General features: G+C 31.9%; 1 long non-coding RNA gene across 6 annotated transcripts; it reads left to right on the top strand.

Annotated features, from left to right (window-relative positions):
- Positions 1 to 2264: 2264 nt before the first annotated feature.
- LOC122303592 lies at positions 2265 to 8757 on the top strand. Of its 6 annotated transcripts, none has more exons than XR_006240772.1 (8): positions 2265 to 3076; positions 3245 to 5456; positions 5912 to 5994; positions 6136 to 6253; positions 6742 to 6804; positions 7429 to 7524; positions 8122 to 8308; positions 8416 to 8757. It is a non-coding gene; the product is annotated as an uncharacterized LOC122303592 (long non-coding RNA). The 6 variants fall into 6 exon arrangements; XR_006240771.1 differs by having other exon boundaries at positions 2265 to 4512; positions 5393 to 5456; XR_006240768.1 differs by having other exon boundaries at positions 2265 to 5456.
- The last annotated feature ends 11372 nt before the right edge of the window (positions 8758 to 20129 follow it).

The following is a 20129-nucleotide window of genomic DNA, read 5'->3' as shown; positions in this document are numbered from 1 at the left end:
TCGGTTTGCTCTGTCAGTAAATGAGTACAATAGCTTATTAATGATCATGCCATTGGAGCAATCTCATCGGCTAAAGTAAGGATAAAGTTAAAATTAGACTAAAATTATATATTTTGTCTTATTTGTTTTTAGATAGATTCTTATATTTATATATATATATATATATATATATATTTTAAGAAAGTAAATTTTATTAAAATAAAAGATGTTACATGTTAAAAGGTTAGGTTGCCCAACAAATATCTCAATATAACTACCACAAAATAAAAGTGGTGAACAAAAAAGAAAAAGAAAAAAAGATTTTGAAATGCATTTTGTTGGTCATACCCAAACTCCCCAAAGAGAGATTCTTATATTAAATGATCTATTTATTAAGAAAAATAATAATAAATATTTTAAATTTAATACTTTTCATATATATTTTTATCTAATTATTTTTTTTTTCATATTTTGCCATTCAAATCCATTCTAAACTGAAAGAACCCAAACACCTATACATATATAATAATAATTACTGGTGTCACTGTTATGTAGCAAAAAAATTGAGTATACAATGAAAAAAATGTCCAAGTGTAATTCTTCGCATCAAACAAAATCTAGTACTATTCAATATATGACCATAGAGGCTTTTATACATAGAATATCTATATATCTATAGTAATTATATAAGCGGCAATCGGTGAACTACAGTCTAAGAATAGTAATTTTTTTTTCCATGTATTGTATTGTATAATCTCTTTTTTAGCCCTCGTGTTGTGCTTTTGTATCTGTGTAAAAGTAAGATTTTTGGTCTTTTACTGTAGCTATGTCAGATAGTTAGCATCTTTATCTTTTCTTTTCTCTTTAATCTTTCTACTTTCTTGGTTTTCTCTTTCTTTTGGACGTAACGTTTTTTGCTCTTTTTTCTTTTCGTTTCTCTCTTCTTTGCGTCTTGACCTCCATGTCTTCTCTCTTTAGGTAGGTTTCTTTTTCCTTTTTTGCTTTGCATGCAGTGGTAGATAGGCCTGAACAACAGCCCGACCCAATCAAAATTTGGCCCGACCCGCATCATTCGGGTCGGGTTAAATCTACGATTTTTTTTTTTTTTTTTTTTTGGAACCCCGTTTCCAGCCCCTTTCTCATTAAACATTACATCCCAGGCCATCTTACATTCCATAGCCATCCATAACATAAACAATAAAAAATAAACATGAATATAATGACTATATATATTATGATCCATAGAAAATAATACAGTCCTTTTAAACAAATTCATGAACTAAAAATAAACATGAATATAACATCCAGCCTTTCTCACAAATCCATTCATCTATCCACTACATTACATCCCATAGGCCATCCATAACATAAACAATAAACAATATAGAATGTGTAGACCATAAGCCTTAAGTCACACATCATCAACATAAATAAAGCTTGATTGGGGATCAAATTCTGAAAAAAAGAAAAAGAAAAAAAGATTATTAAATTATATAAAAATAAACATTATGAAATATAAGCTGTACTGTTTATAACAATGGAAGACAAAAACAACAAAACTAAAAATGGGGTCATGATACTCGAACCTCTATCACAACAGAAACCTGTTATGTTTGATGTGGATTGACCAAAATCAAATCTTGTTATGCTATGAATTCAAATTGATAACCCAAATCTCATAATGATGATTACATTAATTGTATCTTATTAATTTGGTTTTGATACTAATTAATTTAATTAATGAGTACAGAACAGAACATTAAGGTAAAAGCAATTAATAGGAGTAATTAATTATTAAGAATTCCTGTAATGCATTTATTTTGTAATCCTAACTTATACCATTCAGATTCTAAAGATATAACTTATACCATTCCTGAAATGAATCATGCTATCATTTTCATTCTTAAAGACAAAATGGAGAAGTGGGTAGCTCCCTGTTCATGGCAGAAATAAGTACCCTAGGATATTTACTTAAACCCAATCCAATGCATCTGTCCTCCAAAAGGAGTATGATTTCTAGAGTACGAAGTAAGCAGCAAGAACCCTTCAATTCAAGAAATCATTCACCCAAATCTTTGTGCAATTACATCCTATAAGAAAAAAAACCCCCCACATCCATTTAGATCTCTAAATTTAATACTGTAAATTGGCCTTAAATTATTCCCTCTGCCAGGAATATTCCAGCCATTAACCAAAAGAATGTATAAAACAAAGCAATGGGGAAAAATTCAACAACCCTCCAAAAAGGACGATACTTTCCAAAAATAGTTCACATTAATCTTAACCAATAATGGCAAAAATTCAGCAACCATCCAAAAAGAAAAAACCCAACATCCTTTTTAACCAATTCTTATACTAATAATAATATCTCAGGGCATAATAGAAAGGCTGAAGAGAAAAATCGATAAAACTTGGGCCTCCTCAATTACAGATTTTCCATTTTTAGGAAACATTATCAAAGAAAACTAGAAAATGATTAAGATTTTCTTATCACCACCGCAATTACAGCCCAACAAATCCGAATATAAAAATACACACAACAGAAGGTTATTTGCTAGCAAATGAGATTATTAATTTCTGTGTAGGTTTGTATTGGGGTTATGAATCATGATGCACAGGTATGGCCTTGTGAATAAATTATGAGTTGATCTGAAGGGTTTTATGAAAAGGAACATACCTCCGTCTTGGAGAGTTGAGACCCACGCCGAAGCTGATCTTGGAGCTGCGGCCGAAGAGAGAGAGTGAGAGTGAGAGAGAGAGAGACCCACGCCGCCGTCTGTGTGTGTGTGTGTGTGTGTGTGAGAGAGAGAGAGAGAGAGAGAGAGAGAGAGAGAGAGAGAGAGAGAGCGAGAGAAATAGAGCACGGTGATGAGAGAGAGGTCGAGAGAGAGAGAGAGGGGGGGCTATGTTGAAGACGGAGGGAGTTGGAACTTGGGACAGATGGGATACGGGTTGGTTCTTTAGCTGCGGTTTCGCCCGTATAATTCTTCAGACGACCCGCTTAAATTGTAACCCGGCTTTTATCGGGTGGATCTGATCGGGTCAATCGGGTCAATCGGTTTATAAATATATCTGCACACCCCTAGTGGTAGATGAGGTAAGATCTGATCTTCTCTTTGTATTGGTCTTTGGCTCTTCTCTCTTCAAGTTTGTTTTCTTTTTTCTTCCATTTTTTCTCTTCGCTACGGACGGTTAAAACCCTAAGTTTTTTTTTTTCCTTCTTTCTTTCTATTCTCTTCTCCCTCCTTTCTCCTTTGCGCTGTAGCCCACCTCGAGCCCTCTCTCCCTCTCTACAACAGATGTTGCCGTAAGCAAGCTCTGTGTCATGCCGAGTCACCCAGATCTGCCATTTCTCTTCTCAATCTCCTCCACTGTGACGTAAAAGCAGAGGATCTGGATGAATGAGTCTGTGGCTTTTTGTATTCCTCGTTCGGTTCTATCATTTATTTGGTTGTTTGGGTCCAATTTTCATTCTTGGGTTCGGGGTGTGTGCTTCCTGATTCTTCTCCATTGTTTTTGCTACTATTGCGCCATGGGTATGGTTTTCTATTGTCATCGTCACAATATGTGTTCTTCAATTTGCATTTTGGATTTTATATTTCTTATTTTGCTCCTTCAGATGCATGATTGAAGTCAAGTCCAAGTTTTCCAAAATTTGCCTTCGATTTCTCTCTTTTACTCCTCTATTTTTTTAATTCTGTTTAGATTTAAAGAAACTTGTAGATATTAGGATTTTAAGACTAAAGATTTTATCTTTATTTTTCTCTCTCTCCAAGTCTTGCGCAATGAGTCACTACAATTCCAATGTTTTCGATGAGAAGGATAATCTTGTCGTAGTGAGTTTTACATGGCCCACACATACAGATTTTTACTCACGTTTGTGTTCATATACGGTGGTTGGATTTTTATGTTTGTGGAAGTGGGGATGTAATGGTCCATGCATTCGTTAGATTTTATTGTTGGGTTGCTATTCTCGATATAACTGTTAGATCTGTTTTTGGTATTACATTTATATGGTGGGTTATATTTTTAGAATTCTTTAATCGCAATGTGGCTCGTGTAGCTATTTTTTAACCTGTAATTTCCTTCTTCAATAGTCTAACTTTGTTTTTACAAGTAAATAATTTAACTCTCTATTTGGTTCCAGAGAAATTTGAGAAAATGAGATGAAGCATAGTTTTTGAATCTTGTTAGTTATGTTTTCTGATATATGCTTTTTCTTTCTTTATTATTTTTAGATTTGTTTCAACTTTTCATATGGCAATATGTTGTTTACTACTTATGACTTTGTACTCATCCACTTGACATGTTTAAGAATATATTATATTCTATCCACCAACATGTGTATGAGATGTTTGCTCTTGCCTAAGAAGGGCAAAGATGGAAAGTTTACTTTTATAATAAGCAAATTGAAATGCGTGAAGTTATTAGCAGAACATATGGGGATTACATGGAGTGGGCATGGCCTGCTGAGATGTTTATACTCCCATTAATGGGAATACCCTTGGGGATGTTTCCAGTGGCCCACAAACGGTAAAATATTTTTTCACCTAATTGTTATAGAGTTTTTCATGCTTCATGTACTCTTTGCCAGTACTGTATATCGTGACTTTTTTTTTCCCTATTTCTTCCTCTTGATATGACCCATAGATTGTGAAATAAGATTTGACTGCTTATGAGAAAGGATCAGGCCAATCAAACTATGGTGGAGGTGCATTTATATGCCAATAAACTTGCCATTTTCCTTTCCTTGATACCTTTACTTTAGCATAAGCCTTTTTTTTTTCTTCTTCTTCTTTTGGCCTCAAGCAATGCAGAAGAGGCATCTTCGGTGCAAATCATTTTCATAGGGGCAGCATTGCTCATTGTTTTTTGATTATTTTGTTGTGTTTGGTGTAGAGGCATCGGTGCATTGATTATTGGATTGATGTGTTCCCATTAATAAAGAACTGGAAATGTTGATTTTAATGTTCTAAGAAATATGTTTCTATTGTTTGAATTGATTCATTGAAGTTTTTATATCCATGTCATAAAATTGAATTGTGAGCTGTTGCGACTTGTAAAAAATATCAGACTAACCTAAACATGATCTTTTATAAACTTCAAAGTTGTTATAGACCGAAGCTCTTTATTCATGAGCACCAAAGATGTTAGCTGTTGTTGATGTACTTTATTTGTGAAGACTTAGAGGGTATCTCAACTCCCATCCACAACCATGGCCAAAAAGTTGGCCAGGTTCAATGCCCTTGCCACATCCACAGTCCTTCAACGCAACAGGATCTTGTTGATTAGTTTAGGATGGCTTTATTTTCATGTGCTTGTGTTGTTTTCCTTTTCTTTTTTTGTGCTTTTGAGCCATACACGCATAGTGCCCAAACAACATTTGATGGATGTTTTATTCTCTGGAGTTTAGGGTTGGTTTTGGTGCTGGGCTTTTGGATCTCCATGATATGGATGATACAAAGCTTCTGTCTGAGGTATGTCTTGTTGAAAGGTTTTATGTTCAATTGTGTAGTAAACATCATAAATTGTTATGTAAAGTTTGTTCCCATAAAATCAGAATATAATGTACTTTATAGTGTAGTCTTAAGAACTAAGATTGAAAACCATAGAATGGATATAGTCCTTGTTGCTCAAAGTTTTCTTTAAATTTCTTATTTTTATTCTGTAATATATGCTTGTCTTTTTTTCCCCTTTTATGAGAATGAAAAATAGTGACTATGCAATATCATTCAATTGATAAATTGGGGTTTTGGCATTTAAGCTTAATTCAAAGTACCTAAACCATGTAGACTTGCATGTGGGATGAGTTACTCAGTTTTTTTTTTTGGATTACAACTAGCTTCTTAACTTAAATAAGAAGTGAAGAAAATATAGGGAGTAAATTTTTCTAGAATAAAAAGAGTGGCAGATTCCAATTGTCTTCCTTCAGTGAATCAAGGAGGATTTCACCTAGAGAAATGGTGGAGGAAAAGCTGCAACAACAGTTGCCAATAGCCTCAACAAGGACTTTGGGTAATATTTTCTTCTTCCTCTTCTTTTGTTTATCTTTTTTTCTTCTTTTTGAAGTGTATCATATTGTTTCTATAAAATAGGATATGCATTTTAAATTTTATAAGTTACTTTAATGCCAAAATTTTGGTCTCAATTATTTAGGCCCAAATTGAAGGAGCAAGTGCAATATTGTGTACATCATCCAAAGATCAGCAAGCTGGCTAAAGTGAGAGCTTAGGTTTTGGAAGTCAAAAGAGTTATGAAGGAAAATATAGAGAAGGTAAGGCAGTGTTGCTTTCTCATCTATATGTATGCAGCAAAGACTTTTTAAAAAATGTCAATTTCAAAGGTTATATTTTCTTTGGTAGAATCTTTTGTCCGTTAAACTCAAGAAGCCTAATTTATTTATTTACTTATTTGTTTGGAATTATAGTGCCATTTCATTTTATTAATATATATATTTTTTTTGGTGTGGGTTCTCGACCATGAAGAAAAGATTGAGCTTTTGGTGGATAAAATAGAGAACATTCATTCTCAGTTTAGTGACTTTGTATTTTTGATTCATTTCTCTTTTTTTTTTCCTATTTTTTAACCTATCTATCTTGGAAGGGAGATATTATATAAATTATAGAAAAGAATAATGAAATAAGGTTATATTCTTTTTGGTAGAATCTTTTGTCAGTTAAACACAAGAAGCCTATATATATATTGTTTTGGAACTATGTTGCCGTTTCATTTTTATTAACAATTTTTTTTTTTTTTGTATAGGTTCTCAACCATGAAGAAAAGATTGAGCTTTCACTAAATAAAACAAAGAACCTTCATTCTCAGGTTAGTGACTTTGTATTGTTGATTCGTTTTTCTTTTTCTCCCTATCTTTTAACCTCTCTATTTTGGAAGGGTGGTGGTATATAAATTATAGAAAATAATAATGAACCTAGAACCATTATTGAGGACATACCAGATGATGAGGAACCGTTGTATCTACCAGAATTCAAGTAGATTATTTAGTGTTTTTATTACTAATAAGTTTTTTTTTTTAAGTGTTCTTTAACTATTTTGATTTATTTGATGGATGGTTGAAGTGGGAAAGGTATTTTTGGCAAAAAAGTTTTGGACTTCATTGAATTTTACTTATTTTTCATTCTTTTTTCGGAAATTTGAAATGTCTTTGTTCTTATTTGTTCTCATGATTGAACTGATAGTTGATTTGAAAAAATAGGGATTATTTTTGTACGAGTTTTTCTTCGTATCTGATTGAATATTCGGTTGCTTGAGCTTCTGGCTTCTGGACTTAAAGTAGTCTGCTTTTTTTTTTTTACTCTCAATGCTTCCAAAGTTATATAACTATCACAAACATGCTCATATGATCTGAATTGATGTGCAATTCTAGTAAAGACTTTTGATTCCAAGTTGAAAATTCAGAGGAAGTCTTTCAATGGTGGGAATTTGTAGAGATCCAAGAACTTTGCTTGCAAGGCACTCCCAGAGAGTTTTGCTATTCAGGATTTTGAGTTGGACAAGATCTATGGTGTTGGTTCCTATTCCAAGGTTTATACATTTCTTTTTCTCTGTTTTCATTTTAGCAAGCTACAGTAACTTTTTCAATGATTTGCCTCAATTGCACTTTTCTAATTTTGGGTGCTAAATGGTTTGTCCATTTTCTTTTTTCTTTTGTTGTATGCTGGGGTTTTGATGAGTTGATGGTATTTGGTATTTAATGTTGTTTGTCAATGGTATATTTACGTAAGGATTTTTAGATTTTTGGTTTTCAAGTTTTTTGGCAGCATTTCTATTATGATTATCGATGGATCCTATGCAATATAATATTTGGGTTTCGTTGGCATGCTTATAGCCGTTTCCATTCACATTTTAAAAACATATAATGCTACAATAGGGTGTTTGGATTTACAACGAAGATTGGTAAATTAGGCCAGGATGTGATGGAACATCAGATTTAATATGGATGCCTCTTGAAGTCAGAGCAAATATTTTGTTTCCCATTCTTCATACCTTTGTATTGATTCCCTATTGTTTTCAGAAAATAGAAAATGCAACTCTCCAAGCTATTGTGTGATTATGTTAAGCTTTTATAGCATGCTGATAAAAAGAAAAATATTAGTTATTTGAGTTAAGGAGATTGTGTAGGCTCTTGAGACAACATGGCCTATTGGAATTGGTGGAGCTTCTCACCTATACTTTTCGAAGCTTAGCATGTGTGTTGGGGAGAGAGGGGATGCAGAGAGGATTTAAGGATTATCAAGATGAGAACCATGATGCTGCAGCTCTGTTTAGGAAGACACATTGCCTATTCCATTTAATTACTTCCTAGAGGGTTAGTTTGGCAATTGTTTGTGTTTATACCTTTTCTTCATACTGTTTTGTCTGATCTAACAGACAACAACAATAACCATATTGAGGATCTAACTTCATTTTATGTAGGCCCATTTACCATATCTCCAAAAGTATTGCAATAGAAACTTCAGAAAAGGAATGTGTCATCCACCTTGGTGTAGAAGTCGATCAGCTTCAACAACAACGCCATAAGAGATTCAACGTCCTGTCCATCAGCTGTCAATGGAACACATTTCTCACCACCTTAGTGTATTTGAATGAATGCTTACTGATATCAAGATTTATCAATCTATCCATTACACTGTCTATCAATCGGTTTTGCATCCTCTTTCCATCCTATTGTTCATTCTGGAGTGACATGTAACCTAATTGGATTCAATTTGTTATCAGCTGCAAGTTTATACTATTATTACCTATTGCACGTAATAATCATATTTTGTAATCTATTTTCTATTATTATTTGCTTTTACAGGAAAGTTTAATGTTTGGGCACAATTTTCCTATTCTATGAATTAAGCAAACGTGCATCATACTTTAAGCCCTAACTAATATATATATATATGGAGTAGATGCTTTGACAGCAGATTAAGGTGATTGTGAGTAACCAACGATTGACCTTACTTAAATGTACCAAAAATTTATTAAAATCATTAAAAACAATTACCAATTATATTGAACTCGCCATAAATTCGATCCAAACCTATGAATGTTCTCAGTTAGGAGTTTAACTTCTCCAATTTTAGATATATTTTATAATTGAATCGATGTATACCACTTTTGAGATTTGAAAAACTGATACTGCATTAGTTATTTCCTTAAACCGATACTTCTAGTTTAACCGGTTCCGGTCTAGCTCGGTCCGGTTTTTTCAGTGTATTATATAATATTTATAGTATAGTGATAATATATTATAGTATATTATAATTATATTATAGACTATAGTGATATAGGATTTTAAAATTTAATATTATATTAATTAGTAATTTATGATATAATACAAAATTATTTTATATATAAAAATTATATATAATATAAAAAATCATATAAAAAATATTTTATACAATATAAAAAATTAAAATATATATATATGAACTAGTCCGGTCTGATTTGGTCTGGTGTTAGAAAAAGGAAAATTGAGATAGGACCAATTTTAACTGATTTTAAGAAAAATGAAACTGGTGTCCGGTCTGGTCCGCTTTACCATTTTTTTTTCATTCCTATGCTTCATTGACATGTATATGCATGAGACACAACATTTACCACTCCATTTAAAACTATTAACACTCAATGCATTATGCATGCCGCCCACTATTATAGGGGTGTAATCGTCTGGTTTGATCAGAAGGAGTCACGGATAAAAAATTTCGATCCATCATTTTTGTTGGATTATACCGTTAACTATCGGTCTGGTTGGTCCGTGATCATTTTTTTTCATTGTATATATAGGGAATGAAATCAAGTAATCTCTTTAACGTTTTATATATGGGTAATAAATATTAAATAATTTTATTGTATATATGGTCAATAGTGATCCATTGAATGAAAATTACATAATTAATTAATCAACACAATTACTATATAAAATAATATATTATATAGAATAGTTTAAAAAATATATATACATACATGTGGTCGGTCTTGATTCGGTCTGGTAAAAAAAAATTACACATTGAAATCAACTAATAAGACAATCAATCTAGACCGAACAATTCCATCCGGTCGAATTTTCCTATCCGGTCCGTCCTCTTACAGCCCTACTTGATAAAATCTGTCATTACTTTTAATAGTGCTTCTACATACAATCGGCGGTGGAAAATTGCCGGGTAATCTACTGACGTGGCATAACCAATACAATAAAAAAAAAAAAATCAGAAACACGTGCAAGCAATTGATGATACAATACCGAAGAAGAAAGCATAAATGAATTGCAACAAAGGTATTCGGTAAAATTCCTGAAACAAACTTTCTTTCTCACAAAGTCACTTCTCAATTTCGATTCTTTTGATACAGTAGATTCATAGAATTTATAGTCTAGTACAAGTCTGTATTACAGACACAAAATGGCAACAAACTCAATCTTTGACATAGCTACAATTCATTGCGGACTTGAGATTACTAGCCTTGTACCCATCTCTAATGACCCGATGTCGGTACACAATGTGGACACCCATTTGCTGCCATTTATGAACCTCCTCCTTGATGATTGATTGCGTTGTTGGGTGATCATAATCATCAAAAATTTGTATCAGTTGCTTTGATTTTGGCCATTCTAAATTACACATTGCAGCAATCAATCGCTGATATACTTGATTAAAAAGCAACCCCCAACCCAAATAAAAAAAAAAAAAAAAACTTTAACATCTATATGTAAATAATTGTTTTAAGTATTTCTAAACAGCGAGAATTAGAATAGCCTAAAGTGAAAATTTCAATTTCATTTACCTCCTTTTCATTGCACATGGGAATCTGAACAAGGACCATTGGGAAGTAGCCATTATTCTCTCCCGATTCAAGATCCTTACCGGGGTCATCTTGTTTGGGAAGCTGTTTGATCTTCTTCAATTGGATCCACAAACATATAGAACCAAAATCCAACGAGAATAAATCCAGTTGAACATACCCTTAACCCCCAATGGAGTTGCCTACAGACTCTACAACTAGAATTTGAAATGTGGAGTACCAAGATGCCAACCTTTGTAGAATGCAATGACCTTGAGTCCTAGCAAAAGTAAAAAGGGCTAGAGGAACATTTTGATGCTCTCGCTTTCGGTTCCTTCTCCCCTCTTGGTTCATTCTCATTGTCGGTTCCTATTTCAGTCAACCCCCGTTAATGTTCCCATGGAGATGGAGAGGGATGGATTTAGAGTTATGATATGGAGAGGAAGATGGAGGAAAAAACAAAATGGAGAGGGAGAGGGAGATGTCAACGAAAATAGAGATGGAGATGGAGATGGAGGGAGGGAGGGAGGGAGGGAGAGTATGGGTGTAATCAGTTTAGTTCAGTTCAGTTTTAGAAAAATTTAGGACCGAATTAGTATATTCCGATTTTTCATTTTTTAAAACTGATTACGTACCGGTTACCCTCATAAACTAGTATTCCGATTTTATCAGTTTCTGGTCTGGTTCGGTCAAGTTTACCGGTTTTAATGTACTATATTATATATTATATAATATAATATTATATTATAGTATATAATACTATACTAATAATATATTGTAGTATATTATAATACATATTATAATATATAAAATAATGATATTATAGTATATTATAATATATAGTGATATAGTATTAGTATAACTTTTAATACAATAAATAAAATGATATAAGATTTTAAAATTTAATATTATATTAATTAGTAATTTATCATATAATACAAAACTATTTTATATATAGTTATATATGATATATAAATATTATATACAATATAAAAAATTAAAATATATATAAACCAATTCAATTTTATAAAAAAAAATTAAAATCGGAGTAATTTTAATCAATTTTAAGAAAAATAAATTATTTTTCTATTTTTAATTAAAGCTGTTATCAGGGATGAATTTGTGTAAAAAACGTATCGATTTAAATATTTATTAAATTATGGAAAATAGAAGCGAATTCGGCTGAATGAAGCCTGCCCCCATCAATCTTTGTGGGACCTAAAGGTTGGGGTAGGTAGCGTCAAACCCTTTTATTACTCATTCTAGATTTTTTTTTTTTTTTTTTTTAAACTTTGTGATTAAGGAAATATTTTTTAATAATATTATAAATTTTAAAAAAATTATTTAAAAATATTAAAAAGATACATGTAAAAAAAATTAAAAAAACATTTTATTAATTTGTATTAGTTGAGCTTCTAGCGGTGGGAGTAACATCACTATTTTCTAAATTTTTCTTAAATACATTTATTATTTTTCTTATTTTAATTAGCAAATGCAATCGTTGAATTTTGCGCAATGAAGCGTCACAATTAATGACACGTCTCCAATTTATACCGCACAAGATGCTACCTCAAATAATAAAAAACTTAAAAATTAAAAATACAAATTATAAAAGAACCTTTGCCTTTTAAAAACAAGGGACTAGATTCTGGTGTGCAAAAATGTCCTATGAAAATGAAGATAGGGTTTACAACTGGCTCTGTTTTATAATTCAGCTCAGTGATATTATAGTTTGATGAAGACTTGGAAGCCAACTTGTTTTTCTTTACCTTTCAATCGTCTTAAGACAAGTACAGAATCCTCGAACAAGTACCATGGAATTTTAAAAGACATCTCATGAGGTCAATTTATTTAAATTTAAATTATTTTATCTTATTTAAATTATTATAATTTTTTTTAATTTTTATATAAAATATAATAAATAATCTAATTTTTTTAAATTTTAAAATAAAATTAATATTAAAAAATTATATTATAATAAGATTTTATTTAATTTTTAATAAAATCATTTTAACTGAATCATATGACACGACATTTACCTAACCATTAATGAATCGGCACTAACCTCAGTGCCTCACCCAATCTGAGTGGAGAGAGTGTTGATGCAATCCAATCAACAGCTACGACAACGCCGTGATTCCCATCACTAGGGGGAAATTGTTCTCCCCAAGCTGTGTCAGAACACATTACTCTTATCAAGCGCAGAAATGAAGAATGCCCCTTACCGTTCACAATGGCAATAGCTCCAACCGGCAGTGCAGGGGTTTAAAGCTCAACTGGCCGAACATAGGCCCATCACCATTCGGCCTCTCAAAGCGAGCCGAACTTCCCTATCTCTCGCTTTATTTTGCAAGGCCCATATTTGAGCAACTAAGCCCATTTAGTAGTAAATAAAAAATCGAGCCCACAGCTTAGTTCAGTTCCGAATTTACCATTAGCACAAATAGCCCTTCATTCGTAATGGAGTCCACCCACTCTCCCCAATCAAAAGTAGGGAAAACAACAAAAAGGCCGAGTACCCACCCCTTACTGAAGTTCCGCAGCTCATGAAGAAAAAACAACAAAGAAATCAATCCCAGTGTGAACCAAACTCTGAGCCCCCTGAATCCATCCCTGATGACTGTGCTGTGGCAAACGTGCTAATGGAAATGCAATCTGGTGCCGTGGGGAAAACCAAAGGTTAAACAAAAAAAAAAAAAGAGCAGTCAAGGGTCACGCCATACCTCATATCACAATCATCACCGTCCAAAAAAAATTCAAAATAGCTAAAGATGCAAGCTCAAAAATGCCTCCACCACCTAGATGAAGACAATGGTTTAGAATTGCATGGGGCTCACCAGATTCAAAGCAATTAGATCTTTAAGCGCCAATAATAAAAAATATAATTTGGATATTATCTATTTGTTGAAAACCATGGTGTGTGCAGATTGCACCTTATCTCTTATGAATAGTTTTTGTTTTCCATCATTTTGCTAATTTTTTAGCCTCTAGAAACAAAAGAGGTCTTCTACTTATATAGTGGCCGGGTGTTGATATTGAATTGGTCAATATAAATATGAATATTATCTCTATTTTAATTTATTCTGATCCCCTATACCACCCATGACTCATTACTTTTATGTATGCCCTTGCACAATGGCGATTCAAAGTAAGCTTTTGGAAACACATGGATTGTTGAACACTCATCCCTGAAAGATTGGATTGTGATATTGTAAACCAATAATGGAGATTGTTATTCTCTAATGCCACATTGCAACATGATCGGTGCAAAACTACAAGTGCACAGTATTGTAATTTTATAATAAAGTGATAAGAAAAGTATCGTTCTTAGGGATTGATAATTTACTTTTGACAAATATTGAAATCATACTAATATTGATTTTATCTAGAAAGGTCATTTAGATTTTTGTAATTGCAATTTAAAGTAAAATCAATTCAACGAAAAATATGTAAAGGAAAATAAAAATGATGTCCGAAGATCAAATTAATAGGAAATAAAACTCTAAAAAATTGATTTCACCTAATTCCTCACTATGCTTTACTCATCTAACTAATTGAATTTAATTTTTTTTGTTTATTAGCAAATCTCTAATTCATCCAAAAACCTCTTTCGATAGTCAATTGGAAATTATTCTTGTTCATCATTTTACATAAGAGTATACAAATTAATAAAACAAGAAAGCAATAAGAATAATGATTTAATTACTACATAGATTCATACAAGTTTTTTAATCTCTATATTTACCTATGCCGAAATATTCAAGATCTATTCTATAATTCTCTCTTTCGATAGTAAATCACAAAATTAAAATCATCTAATTAATGACCAGTTAATTAGAAGCAACAAACTCAGTTTAAATCAAATAAATAAAAAAAGAATTATTTTAAATTAGTATAGAAAATCAAGTATAGTTCAAAACTAAATTATATTATTTTTCTAGAATAAATAAAATTTAGTTCATGTTAAAAATTAAATTCAACATAAACGAATTTATTATAATTTTTCTGAAAAGAAAAAAAAAATAAACACTAAAAAATACTCTCCTAAGAGTATGCAATCTCCTCCTCCGAGTCGCAGCTTCCTAACGTATACGCAATCGTAGCTCGTCTTCAAAAACACAGGACAATATTTACTTTACCGTCCCTGTGCTGCGTCTCCGCTTCTACACCAAAAATATGTTTTTTTTTTTCTCTTCTCCTCCGAGTCAAGTCGAAAAAAATAATTTTTCTCTAAAAAATGCCGCCTATTTCGTTGCGTCTTCCCAGCTTCTGCATCTATCTCTATCCCAAGTCAAATTCTCAAAGACCATAACGCTCCGTATTTTGTGCCTCAATAAAACCATTTCTCCATCTTTCACCCATTGACCAAGTCAAAATCAATAGACCTTTAATTTAGCAAGTCACAATTACGATGGGTCTAACGTTAGATTCATAGATAGGTAGAAATCTAAGCCTCCCACGTCCTTTTTTTCTTTCTGAATTTGATACTTTCTTTTATTTATTTTTTTAACCCTTTCTGATGTGATGGTAGACGCCATTAGACTATATATAAATTACCTCTCTTTGCCGACTTCTCTTCTTTTTAAATTTAAAAATCTTTTTTTATTTTTAACATCTTCAAAAATTTAACTTAATCTTTATTTTTAAATAGTACTGATGATCAATTCTTATATTCAAAAAAATTTTCATTTAAATTTGACTCCTTAGACCATAAGATTCTAAAATTTGGATCTTTATTTTTCTTCAAATTTAAAATAAAATTTAAATAAAAACAATGAGGCTTAAAATTAATAAAAATAAATAAAATTAAAATAAATTTTAAAGTTAAGAGGTGGTAAAATATATTAAATTATGCAAGTCTTCACAACACTTGACTTATGGAGCATTAGATCATCACCCCCCTATATTAAATACGACAATCTAGCAACATTGGACATTTTCATTTAAATTTGCAAAAATTTGAATCCACGAATCTCTCAATCAAATAATAATATAGGAAGCATGGTGCAAGCAATTTAGAGGAGCTCTAGCCTATATTCATTGCAAAAAAATCAAGGCTACTAGGGATGCTCTAAAACACTGGAAACAAAGTCCAATTCGAGAAAATCTAGGTCAACATATAGAAAATCGAAAGTGAAATTCTTGAAGTGCAGTGTAGCTTCCCAACTCTACAAAATCAAATACAAGAAAAACAACTTCAATTCAAACTTAAGAGCACCTAAAAAATGAAGAAATCTTATGACGCATCTCATAGTTGACAACATGGTTGAAAACCTCGGATCTTAATACCAAATTTTATCATTTATCAACAACAATTAGAAGACAGAGCAACGCGATCGACTCCATTAAATTGGGTCTAGGTAATTGGTTGGTAGATTAATCTTTAATTGAATCTACTTTTATTGATTACTTCCAGACTATATATGTCACCACAACTCTGACTTTTCTGGAACAACTTTAAAATCTCTTTGATAAGCAAATCTTGGAACAAGATAATGAATTTCTTAGTGCCCTGCCCAGTTAAGAAGACATTTTTGCAGCAAGGGATGCATGGGGAATGTGATGAGATGAAAATTTTGTGAATAATAGTAAGATAATTTGAGTTAAGTATTTATAGAGTTTTGAGAAAGGAGAGAGAGAATAAGTTGAATAAAAAATAATATTAAGTTAAAATATTGTTAGAATAGATTTTTTTAATATTATTTTTATTTTGAGATTTCAAAACGCTGATTTTATTTTTTTTGTTTGAAAATTTGAGAAAGTTGTAATAATTAATTAGAAAAAGTTGTAATGATTAGTTTGTAAGTGTTTGTATTTGAATGATGTTTGAAACAAAAAAAAAAAGATGAGATCAGATGAGATATGTTTCTAAACATCACTAAAACAAATCCCAAATTAGAAAACCACGGGTCCAGACAAAATGACAGCCTTGTTCTACAGACACTATTGGAATATTATCAAAAGTGAAGTTATCACGACAATGCAAAATTTTTTTCAAAGTGGAAAATTACTTAAACAAACCAGCCACTCAAATATTTCACTAATTCCAAAAAGTCCTAACCTTGGCTCACCTTCATTATCGCCTAACCAGACTGACAAATGTCATTTATAAAATCGTTACAAAAATCTTAGCAAATCGCCTTAAAGCCAAACTTTCTAGAATCACCTTCCCTTTCCAAATGGCTTTTGTGCCTGGTAAAAATATAAAAGAAAATATGATGATTGCCCATGAGATGTTTCACCATTTGAAAAATAAATTAGGAAAAAATGGACTAATGACAATAAAATATGACGTGGAAAAAGACTTTTAATTACATTGAGTGGAATTCTTTGTTCAAAGTAATAGAAGTTTTGGGAATTAGTACCATATGGATAAATCTACTAAGAGAATGTGTAACGATAATGTCATTCTCCGTCCTCATCAATGGCTCCCCAAGAGGTTTTTTTAAAGTACAGAGAGGACTTAGACAAGGTGAACCTATCTTGCCTTTTTTATTCATTCTATGCATAGAAGTACTCTCCAGATTAATAGCTAGATCAGAATCTCAAAGAAAGTTTGAAGGTATCTAACTGAATAGAAATTGTCCTTCCATTTCCCATCACTTATTTGCAGACGATCTAATTCTCTTTCAGAAAGCTAATGAAGAAAGTGCCCAAATTATATCCAAAATTCTAATGAAGTTCTAGGAATGGTCGGAACAAAAAACAAACCTCAATAAATCATCAATCTTCATTACCAAGAACACAAAAGCAATGACCAAAGCCTTAATTACTCGGATATTACCATACAAGCTATCATCGTCTAGAATGAAGTATTTTGGCCTTCCAACTTCTTTTGATAAAGCCAAAAAAGAAAGCTACAAAGCTTTATTAGAAAAAATCAACAACAAACTAGAAGGTTGAAAGTCAAAATTACTCTCATAAGCTGGACGAACAATGTTTATTAGAACTGTTGGAAGCACAATCTTGAAATATCATAAGCAATCCTTTATGCTGCCAAAATCCTCATAAGCTGGACGAACAATGTTTATTAGAACTGTTGGAAGCACAATCTTGAAATATCATAAGCAATCCTTTATGCTGCCAAAATCAATTTGCAAGTGATTGAACGTTAGCTTTAAAAACTTCTTGTAGGGTTTCTCCAAAGCACAGAAACATAATTTGTCTTTGAAATCATGGAAATCTATTTGCCAACCAAAAATTACATGTGGACTTGGCCTTAGATTAATGGAGAACATGAATTTAGCAATGCTAGCAAAAATAGGATGGGAATTGAGCCAAGTTAATATTGGGCTCTGGCATGAGATTTTATCAAAAAAATTATCTCAGAACAACAGTTTTCTCATAGATGACTCAAAAATCATCAAATTCATGGTTATGGAGGGACATCCTAAAGATGAGGGAATTAATATCAAAAGGCAAATGTTATCAAATTTTCAATGGTTTATCAGTGAATGTATGGTCGAAGCCTTGGATCCTGACAATGGAATACTTCAAGCCCAAACCTATTCAACAAATGAATGAGGTACACTCACGTTTGAAAAGTCTTAGATATCATCACTTATAACCCACGCTCCTGGAACATTGAGAAAATGAAAATTCTGTTTGAACAAGATAGCATTGTAGAAATCTAAAAAGTTCCCCTTCCTTAAAACAATCAAAGGAATGATTCAGTAATCTAGAATCCAAATCTAAATGGAAAATTTTCTATCAAAACTGCTTACCATCTATCAGCAAAAGCTACAAGTATCACCTGCCTCCAAAATTTTTCATTGTCCAATTTCAAAAAGCTTTGGAGCCTAGAAACCCATGTTCGCCTTAAGCTACTACTCTGGAAAACCATATAGAATATGCTTCCAACTAGGGAAATTGAGCAATATTATCTCAAATTTTCAACATAAAAATTACCCACTCTACAACGGGGAAGACGAAACAATGATTCATTTGTTCATGGAATGTCCAATTACTCGCATAATATGGCAACAAAGTAGCTGGTCATTAAACCTTATATTAATGCCGATAAACACAATGACAGATTGGATACAATTGATAATCAACCTAGTTTCAACCCTGGGTCTAACCGAGTCAGAGAAACATCATTTTTAGACTTTCACAGTAATCGTTTTGGACTATATATGGAGGCTAAGAAATGATATTTTTCACGATCAAACAATTCTCTCTCTCTCTCTCTCTCTCTCTCTCTCTCTCTCTCTCTCTCTCTCTCTCTCTCTCTCTCTCTCTCTCTCTCAGAGGAAAGCCACAATCCAGTTAAAAAAAGACATACCAAGCCTATACACAAGCATGGGAACAAAAGGAAAAAAGTCGTCAAATCCTCAGTTGTACACCTCCATCTTTAAGCTTTAGCAGCTCTTTGGCCATACAAATGGCAAAACAACTTTAGAAAAACCCAACAGTCTTGGAAAGGGACGCTCAAATTTTCATAGATGCGGTAAAAAATGAAGCTCTCCCACCAATATGCAAATTATCTCCAATCATAGACGAAATTCGCCCAAATCCACAACCTCGAGAAGATTGGAGAATAACCAAAATTCACCGATACCAAAACCGGTATGCTCACTCTGTGGTGCAATGTGCTATGACTAGTTTTAGTTTTGATCTTATAGCCTTAGAAATCATTCCTAGATGTATCTTATATATTGACTGTGGGAAAGACCCTCCTTGATCCTTTTGTAACCTAAAGTAGTTATAATTTCAATGGAACACATGCTTGTTGACAGAGAGACAGAAAGGGAGAGAACTCCACAACTACAAAGTTGGGACTAATGACCTCAAATAATTCATTAGCTAATGGGCTGGCTCAATGGTAGGGTCATTGCCTAAGGCCCCCACCTTATTTAAGGCATTTAAAATTAAAAATGAGGTGTATTTAAAAAAAATAAAAAATAAAAATCATTTTATTAAATAAAATTTTAAATAACTTTTATATTTTTCAATTTGTGTAAGGCTCCATAATACTAAATTTAATATTTAATACAATGATTTATATAATATTTAAGTAATTTATTTAAGATCTTGCCAAATTGATATACAAAATTTATATTGAGGCCTCATTTTAAGTTGTATTAAATATAAATTCAAAAAAACTTTATTTATAGATTTTAAATAAAATCTCATTTTATTAAAAATTTTGAAAATATTTTATATAATCAGTTATATTTTATTATATTATAATTACGAATGACTAACTTGAATTTTATTTTAAATCTCAATTTGTATTGAGCTGCCTCTAAACTAACCAACCGGGTAGATGTAGCCTTGAAAGTTTGCAGATTTTAGAGTACATTCTTAACCATAAGCAACCATGATAACGTTAGAAAGATCCTGTTACGGTGGAAACCAAT

This window comes from Carya illinoinensis, chromosome 3 (genome assembly GCF_018687715.1).
Source record: "Carya illinoinensis cultivar Pawnee chromosome 3, C.illinoinensisPawnee_v1, whole genome shotgun sequence".
NCBI classification, from domain to species: domain Eukaryota; kingdom Viridiplantae; phylum Streptophyta; class Magnoliopsida; order Fagales; family Juglandaceae; genus Carya; species Carya illinoinensis.
This window is presented reverse-complemented; position numbering and strand designations above follow the sequence as displayed.